Source organism: Elephantulus edwardii, unplaced genomic scaffold (assembly GCF_000299155.1).
Source record: "Elephantulus edwardii isolate Elephantulus edwardi_28Jun2011 unplaced genomic scaffold, EleEdw1.0 scaffold00014, whole genome shotgun sequence".
In the NCBI taxonomy this organism is placed as follows: Eukaryota; Metazoa; Chordata; class Mammalia; order Macroscelidea; family Macroscelididae; genus Elephantulus; species Elephantulus edwardii.
In genome coordinates, this window is record NW_006399764.1 from 24,505,695 (window position 1) to 24,515,536 (window position 9,842).

The following is a 9,842-nucleotide window of genomic DNA, read 5'->3' on the forward strand; positions in this document are numbered from 1 at the left end:
ATGGTGTGGTGTGGTGTGGTATGGTGATGGTATGGTATGGTATGGTATGGTGATGGTATGGTATGGTATGGTGATGGTATGGTGTGGTATGGTGATGGTATGGTATGGTATGGTGTGGTATGGTGTGGTATGGTGTGGTGTGGTGTGGTATGGTGATGGTATGGTATGGTATGGTATGGTATGGTATGGTATGGTGTGGTGTGGTATGGTATGGTGTGGTATGGTATGGTATGGTATGGTATGGTGTGGTATGGTGATGGTATGGTATGGTATGGTGATGGTATGGTATGGTGATGGTGTGGTATGGTATGGTATGGTATGATGTGGTATGGTGATGGTATGGTATGGTGATGGTATGGTGTGGTATGGTGATGGTATGGTATGGTGTGGTATGGTATGGTATGGTGATGGTATGGTATGGTGATGGTATGGTGTGGTATGGTATGGTATGGTGATGGTATGGTATGGTATGGTATGGTATGGTATGGTGATGGTATGGTATGGTGATGGTATGGTGTGGTATGGTGATGGTATGGTATGGTATGGTGTGGTATGGTGTGGTATGGTGTGGTATGGTATGGTGTGGTGTGGTGATGGTATGGTGTGGTATGGTGATGGTATGGTATGGTATGGTGTGGTATGGTATGGTGTGGTGTGGTGATGGTATGGTGTGGTATGGTGATGGTATGGTATGGTATGGTGTGGTATGGTGTGGTATGGTATGGTGTGGTATGGTGTGGTATGGTATGGTGATGGTATGGTGTGGTATGGTGATGGTATGGTATGGTGTGGTATGGTGTGGTATGGTGTGGTATGGTATGGTGTGGTGTGGTGATGGTATGGTGTGGTATGGTAATGGTATGGTATGGTATGGTGTGGTATGGTGTGGTATGGTATGGTGTGGTATGGTGTGGTATGGTATGGTGTGGTGTGGTATGGTGTGGTATGGTGTGGTATGGTGATGGTATGGTATGGTGATGGTATGGTATGGTATGGTATGGTATGGTGTGGTATGGTGTGGTATGGTGATGGTATGGTGATGGTATGGTATGGTATGGTATGGTGTGGTGTGGTATGGTATGGTATGGTGTGGTATGGTATGGTGTGGTATGGTGTGGTATGGTATGGTATGGTGTGGTATGGTGTGGTATGGTATGGTATGGTATGGTATGGTGATGGTATGGTATGGTATGGTATGGTGTGGTATGGCATGGTATGGTGTGGTATGGTATGGTATGGTGTGGTGTGGTATGGCATGGTATACTCCACACTGGGAACCTTTCCATCTGAGGGGTGGAACCAGAGTATGTATAGAAAAGGGGATGTTTTAGAACTTTAGACTCTTGTGACAGACATGTATTAACAACCTTGCAATTTAACATAAACAAGGAAACTTTTTTAAAAGCAAAGCACAGATTCATAATACTAAAAAAGATCCATAGTGCTCTTTTCGCCTTCTCAAAAAGTCCTAAATGCCGAGAGCAGCCAGGGAGCCCAGGAGCCCAGCAGCCCAGACAGGGCTGCATCTGGCCCACCCGGCAGATGGCCACGCATCCTCTCCTCTCTGTTCTCCAGGAATGGAGAGAGTCCCCTGGCAGTCTATTCTTGGGCTCAATTATCTCTCCTCTCTTGAAATTTCCGCTCCTGAAGAAATCGATTCCCCAAGCTAACAGACATTGTTGGTAAGGCTTATTTTTAGTCATTATTCTGATGCATATGGGTTGAGTGATGAAGGGTAAAAAATTCAAATGCCTGATCTATGTGCCAAGTAGAAATCATTTGTTGAAGGACTTCCAAGTGACCCAGAGTAAGTCGTTGTGTCGGAGACGTTGGGGAACTCAAATGGAGAGCAGCTGACAGTTTGCTGGACAGGTTTCTGACTTTGTCTTCAAGACAGAGGTCTCTGGAGTCTTCGCTTCATTCTATCCTACCCTCTCTGCCCGAGTTCTCTAGCTTCTACTATCCTACCATGGAAGTTAATCAGCCACTAGTTTTATGCTAAGAATACTTCATAGATAAGAAATGTCAGAATCCTACATATCAGGAGAGAAAACTGGACACTAAAATGCCTGAGATGTACTCCCAAAGACTAACTTCTTGGGTTGTTTTCTACTTCTATTACTAGGAAACAGGAGTTCTTTAATTCTTGCAAGGACCCTGGTGGTGCAAGCATATCCGAAGAAAGATGGACCGTCTCCTATGAAACCTAATGGAGGGTCACTATGATACGGGATCAACACAACGGCTGTGGATTATTATTAATGTAGAGCCCCTGAGTAGCACAGATGGTTGCCATGCTCAACCAGTAACCGGACGATTAGTGGTCCAAGTTTACCCAAAGGCATTGCCAAAGAAAGGCCTGCCATTCACCCCTGAACACTTTATGACATGCAGTTCGACTTTCACACACATAATAACTAGTACTTGATCTATTTATATATATTTTTCTTACTAGTTATCATTGTAACTGATATTAAATCTACATATTTCAGATAAACGTTCTTAAATGTACAAATATTTAAAGTAAATAAATATTCCAAAATCCAACCGTCTTCCAAACTCTCTGTCATTGTATTTTTAGGTCGAATGAATACTTAATGAAATATATCAAGTGTTACCTTTTATGAATTTTTAATAAAGCACTATATTCTATTCATTCTAAATACTTATTAGAAAATTCACTTGTAAGTTTAGGTAAGGGAGAAGGATGGGCAATCTCCTCCGTGTGATTAACTGTTTCTCTCTCTCTCTCTCTGAAAACCCACCAGAAGGTCAGCTATGGGTCGGTTCCAGCTTGATGGTAACCCAAGAACAACAACAACGAGTTTAGAAAATTCACCTGATTAAATCAAAGTTACATAATTTTGCTGGCCATTTCCAGTAGAGAAATAGTGAGATAAACCTCTGGGGTTTAGAAGAGGGAACACAAATCACACTAAAGATTAGAGGTAGATATTGGAGCCTTATTATTTATGTATACAGATAATAACTTTCTGACAATAACTTTTGGTAGATGGATTATTGTTCTTAGGTGCTGTCAAGTTAAGTATGATGCATGTCACCTATGACAGGTATGCATGCTATCCTATCCTGTGTCAAACTTATCTCTCTGGTATCCATTACTGTAGTTACCATGTGAATTCATTTCATTGAGGAGCTTCCTTTCTTTCATTGACTCTCCAGCTTTCCAAGCATGATATCCCTCTCCAAGAAATAGCCTCTCCTAACAACAAGCTCAAGAGCGATGAAGCTTTGTCATCCTTGTCTCCATGGAGCATTCTGGCTGCATCCTCTCCAAGACATATCTCTTTGTTCTTTTGGCTATCTGTGGGATGTTCAATACTCTTCTCCAACACTACAGGTCAGAAGCATCAACTCTTCTTCTGTCATCCTTATTCACTGTTCGGCTTTCACAAATGTAGCAGGTCACTGAAAGGACCCTCACCTGAATCAGATGCATCGTTACTCTCCAGTAAGTTGAAGAAGCCCCTGACAGCTGACATGCCCAATGCAGGGAGGCAAAATGTGTAGCCAGTAATGCTTTTGGGGAAATGCTGCTTAGAAAGAACCACTGAGCTCTCCCAAAACTTTTGATGCTGTGCAAAACCATGACCGCCTTTCTCTTGTAATAATCCAGTGGTTTCTGATTGTGAGTGAGTGAGATTTTAGCCTTGAGGGAAAAGCACTGCAAAGATCTACTACAGACTGATCCTTTTGGTTGCCAGAACTAAGGGGGCACTGTGCTGCTGGCACCTAGTGGGGAGAGGCCAGAGATCTTGCTGGAGATCCTACCATACAAAGGACAGACACCCTCAGCCCCAAAGCAAAGAATTATCCAGTTCCAAATGCCCTTCGTGCCAAAGTTGAAAACCTTGCAGGGGTCACATTAATGTTCCATCCTGGGACAACGCCAAGACTGCCACCATCTGTGGAAGCACCACTGTGACGTGTGGCTCTGTGAATGCATGCGAGTATCTGCGGTACCAGGGAGATGTGTCACCAGCATTTCCAGTTCCTGCTGGCTCACCTACAAGGGAAAAGATTCAGCAGAGCTTCCACATTGTGACCAGACAGGAGGAAGGCCTGACAGCCTGCTTCAAAAATTGTGTTGTTGTTAAGTGTCGTTGAGTCACAGGCAACTCATAGCGACCCTATGAAGGAAAGTTCTCCACACTTGTGTGTCTTTCATTCTCTCTCCAGGTTCATAGGGTTTCCGGAGGCAAGCTATTACGGAAGTGGATGCCACTCCTGCTTCCAAGCTTAAAAAATTAGCCAATGAGAATCCTAAGCATCACAGACCCTTGTCAGATATTCCCACATCGGGAGGCACTCAGACCACACAGGGTCACAACAATGGGTTCAAAGACCCCAGTAACAGTAAAGACGGGACAGTGACAAGACACTGCCGCCAAGAACCAGATCCACTTGGCAGGAACCGTCAGCACTGACCTAGGGAAGGCCAGTTACTGGGATCTGCAAGCAGGCCCCGCCAGCCCTCATCTGGTCACACATGCCACATCCCGAGGAAGGATGGCATAGCCCTCATGACACCAGGTGTATTTCCTACCCACATCCGGCTCCAGCCTCTCTTGGGCAGATCACACTGTTGCAGATTCCTCATGGCTGATGGCTTACCACCTGACTTCCGCACTGTTTCCTACTGTCCACAGAATCACGCCCACCACATAATGAGCTCTCGGTAAAAAATTGTACTGAAAGAGAACATTTCTATACGTTTCTGCCCTTCATACTCATATTTGAGATGGTCAAGGTTAGGTGCCAGCATTTCAACTCTAGCCCACAAGAACCCAAAGTACAATCAAGCAAAGTCACGCCCCTCCCTGTGTCCCCTCACAATCACTGCTGTGCATTGTTGCAGCCACTGTGTCAACTGTCTTCCCCACTGACCCTCCACTTTTTCAAGCTCCACATCCTTTGCTGGAGATTAGCCCCTCCTGACCACACGCCCTGAGCGCGTGACATGAAGTCTCACAACACTTGTTTCTAAGGGCATCCGGACTGAGTTTGCTCTTTTGGTAATCCATTGCGTACACACTTGAAATTAGTTACATCAACAACAGTGATCAACTCAGTACCGTTGCCAACGAGTTGATTCCAATTCACAGCAACTCTCTAGGTCAGAGTAGAACGACCTTGTAGAACTGCCAAGGCTGGGAGTCTTCGCGACATCCATTGCCGTATCTTTCTCCTTCAGAGAAGCGAGTGGATTCAAACCTCTAGCCTTCTGATCAGCAGTCAACATGCCTGGCAGAGCCAAGTCCTTTGTTATTAAATAGCAGCCAAACTGTCTTTAAGATGCACAATTAGCTCCCCCAGAGGGTGACCAAAGCCGTAATCATATAAATTGTATTCCAGTTATTTTAGTGCAAGAGAAATCGATTGTTTGTGACGTGCCAAGAGAGTGCTGGGTGCTGCCGAGTCTCGAAGATGGATGATCTGTCTTGACAAGCAACAGATGGAGCCAATCTTTCACTTGCAAATCCCAACCCACCGTGGTGGGTGGTCTCTGAGTTAGCTTGTAAAGCGAAGAGTTGACCAAACAGAACATTCTTGCTCTTTGCTTTTTATCTTAAGTGCCATTAATGGACACAAAATGTCCATGTGGTGTACGGGCTGGTAAAACTGTTTCTATATAATGAACTGATCTCAGGTGCCAGAAAAGCACAGTTTGCACTAAAAAAAAAAAAAAAATCGCTGCCCCTGTCATAGGCCCTTCAAACACTTTTTAAATTAAGAAACTTCTCTCTCTCAACCTCTCATAAATACAGTTCACAATTATATTGAATAAAGCCACAGGCTGTTATTTGAAAACATAAAACAGGCACACGAACAAATTCACAGCAGGGTAACAATTTTCTTTTTCTTTTAACCTCTTGCAAATGCCAACTCGCCATTCCCCAAATTGCTCTTTGGAGAAAATAAAGGCACTGCAGTTAAAACCCCATCTCTGAACTCCCTAAATGCTGGCTAGGAGTCAAGAATTGAAATTCGCACAGCATCTCAGCTCTCGGCCATTTTCTTTTCCCGTTTGGAGCAGATCTGCTTTGAGGCTCCCTGCTTTCACCAAGGGAACCCAGGCAGGACTAGACATCCTTCTGACCATAGAAAATCTTCCACGAAACAACAAGTGCCCGTGGCCACTGCATTCTACACGAAGGACTCCTGGCCATTATCAAGTCAATGTTTCAACCAAGTCTTCCGAAAGGTTATCTATCAATCTTACACGTTCTGAAACAGCTTGATGGAGTACACCCTTGTACCTCACACCACAGATTCTTACTATTGAATTACTCTTGGGGAGATTTCTGTCTCCACTTGGTTGTTGTGAGGTGACATCCAGTTGAGTTCAACTCTCGAGACTTTGGGTAAAGCTCCAGGTATTTACAGAAAACTTTCATAGATACTATCTTATTTGTTCACTAATACCTTCCTTTGCACGTCAGATGTGAGACAATTGATCATCACAAAGGGTAATGCCACATGCCCTTGATTTACAGAAGAGCTGGGATTTAATCTCAGTTATTCTGGTTCTTTCTTTTAGAGGAAAAAAAGTGGGGTTGAGGAGCTGTCTTCGATTTGTTTCACTAGGTAATATTATGGCATCATTTTCTCAGTTCCTGGGATTCCTTTGGAAAATCTGCCAAACACTTCACTATTCTTAAAATTTTCAGAGTCTATTCCAGACATGGTTGAGAGTAAGCGAAGAATTCACAACTTTCTCAATGTGTGTGGGGTTCTCAGGGAGCGGTAAGTAGCGGTTGAAAATGAAGGTTTGTACTAAAGCAAAGCTCCTCATGTACGGGACCCTTCACCTGAAAGATGAAAACTGAAGACCATAGTTTCCAGTTGTGAGGTGGGAACACAGCCGGAAGGAGACTGTCTCAGAAGATGCCAACACTTGGTTGTCAGTCAACTAAGATCTACTGAATGTCAGTAAATTCAAATCCTACCTCCAAAGAACCAGAAGTCTGGAAAAAAATGGAATGATTTAACGGAAGGTACACCACAAGATGATGATGATGAACTCTTACTTGCATGCTATGATAATACGTTCTAATCTCTAAGCTCATTATCTTTTAAAAATCTAAGAATTTTAAGTGTTTTATGTTTCACTGGTTCTTCTCCCAACTTCTCTTTCAGATCTCTTACTGACTACTTGTCCATAATGAACCCACTAAGGCTTGCTCGGACTGCAACTTTATGTTGATCTTTATTTCTTCTTCTTTTTCTAAAAAAATTTAAAAAATATCTAAGGTACAAGCAATTTATCCTACATGGAATTAACAGTAAATCCTGGACTGATTTATTTTCCTCCAGAGAGAAGACAGACACATCTTAAAACTCTACCTAAGATATTTTACAAGTTTCTTATGTGAAGACAACAAACACGAAAATAAATAGATTTATCTCCTTTAGTGTAACTGAGATTTAATCAACAGCTATCTTCTTTCTCTCCAGTCCATCTTTTCTTCCTTCTCTCTCTTTTCCCTTTTCCTTCCCTCTTTGTTTTTATTCCCTCTCCCTTTCCTCCTTTTTACTTCCTCTCGTCCTCTCTTTCCTCCTTCTCACCCTCTTTCCATCCTTTCTTCCCCTCCCCCCACCCCTCGGTCCATCCCTTCTGTTAATGACTGGAGCCAGGATGCGAACAAACACATAAAGAAACGGTCAAAATCTCAGGTATCAGAGAGATGCAAATCAAAGTAACTATGAGATAATATCTCACCCCAGCAACAATAGCAAAGTTCGACAGGGCAGCAAACAACGAATGCTGGCAAAGTTGTGGAGAGATTGGAAAACGGGAGTGTAAAATGGTACAATCACTATGGAAAGCGATCTGGCACTTTCTCGAAAGGTTGGAGATAGAAATACCACTTGGCTCAGCTACCACACAACTGAGAATATACCCTAGGAAAGCCAGAGGTGTACTCAAACAGGTGTATGCACACTCATGCTTATTGCTGTGCTATGCACAGTAGTGAAGAGATGGAAGCTGTCCAACCACCCATCAACAAATGAATGGATTAAAACACTGTGGTATGTTCACACAATGCAATTAACACAATGAACTTGTAAAGCATCACACAACCTGGGTGAGCCTGGAAGACATTATGCTGAGTGAAATATCTCAATCACAAAAGGATAAATTCTACATAACACTGCTGTTATAAAATGGGATTAACAGGGGGCATAGGGGAAAAACAAGATAAGAGTGGATAGATAATAAACACACAGGAACAGATGAGGGGAAAGACTGTCTGAAAGGAATGTATAATTAAACATTGTACAATTAACAATCTGGACAAGAGGTGCATTACAATGTGAACTGGATGAGGGGGAGGGAAATGCACAACAAAGAATGAAAGAAAGCCCAACCTTCCCGTAAACTTCCATTCAAAAAGGACAATGATTTTTTTCAAATGATAATTTCCCTAGAAGTCACCTCATACACCAAAAATATATAAAAATATAAATATTGCTCAGCAAGGTTCTAACTACCGGAAAATTAGAGTGCGAATTACTAAAATTATTACTGTGTTCTAGGGAAGGGATGATTTAAGAAATAGGATGAGATGAATACCCAGTAGCCAGAATGGGGTTAAAATTCACCCCAAAATCTACTATTGATTCAACAACACTCATTATAATGAGTTTGTAGTTTATTAATTATTATATCAGCATCTCTGAACACTTTACAATAATAAGGTATCTATTCAGCAGATTCTTTAATATCCAAGCATCTCTTAAAGCTTCTGTTACTACTTTGATGATGCCCTTTTACAAGCACTATTGTTGTGTACCAGTGAGCTTGAATCAACCCATAGCTGACCCTCCAGTGGGTTTTCAGAAGCAGTTAAAAAAAAAAAAGTGAATTTGAACCACATGCCTTTGGAATTGCAGTGCAGTTTCTTACTACTAGGCCACCAGGGCTCCCTTTTCCAAGTACTAACACTTCCTAATAGCATGTCCAACATACATGGGTTGAAGTCTATCATTCCTATTTTTAAGAAGCACTGTTCAAGGTACATTTGCTTGTTCTTATCACAGTTCCTGATACCCTCAATCCCAATTCAAAGACATTACTCTTTTGTTTATTTGTTTGTTTTTCCCTTCCTCATTGTCCAACTTTCACATGCATATGAAGCAATTAAAAAATATCACCACTTGGGGCAGGTCCATCTCAGACTTTAGAGTGGCCCCGTTCTCGTTCTCGGGCATTTGGCAGAAGTCCTGGGCAGTACGTTTACCCACAGCAATATTTCTTTGATTTCTTAAGTACTGGTTTTATTGATGGTGACTGTGGGCCAATCAAAAGAAAATGAAATCCTTGACAAATGACATCTTTTCTGTATCTATCATGTTGCTTTTGGTCCACTTGTGAGGATTTTTGTTTCTTGGTATTGACATACTAATCCATACTCTTTGATCCTCTTAAATACATCTGACTCCTATTGATCTTCAGCATTGCTAACACAAAGTCTGGCAGTTCAAACCCACCAGAGACTACACAAGAGAAAGATGGACAATCTCGTGTGAAGTACAGCTTTAAAAAGCCAGCGGATGGTCCTCTCTGATTTGGTTCCTACTTGACAGCTGACAGTGTTGACTTGATTTAATTTGGCTTCTTTTCAACAAAGTTGTGTCATCTGTGTATTACAGGTTGATGAGTCTCCCCCAAGCCTGACACCACATTTTTTTTAGAAAGCCCAGAGACCTGAGTTATTTTCCCATCAAATAGGTTGAAAGAAAAAGTGGAGGAGGACAAATTACAAAACTTCTTGAACACCATTTCTTTCTGGAGCTGTTCTTATTATGCACATTAA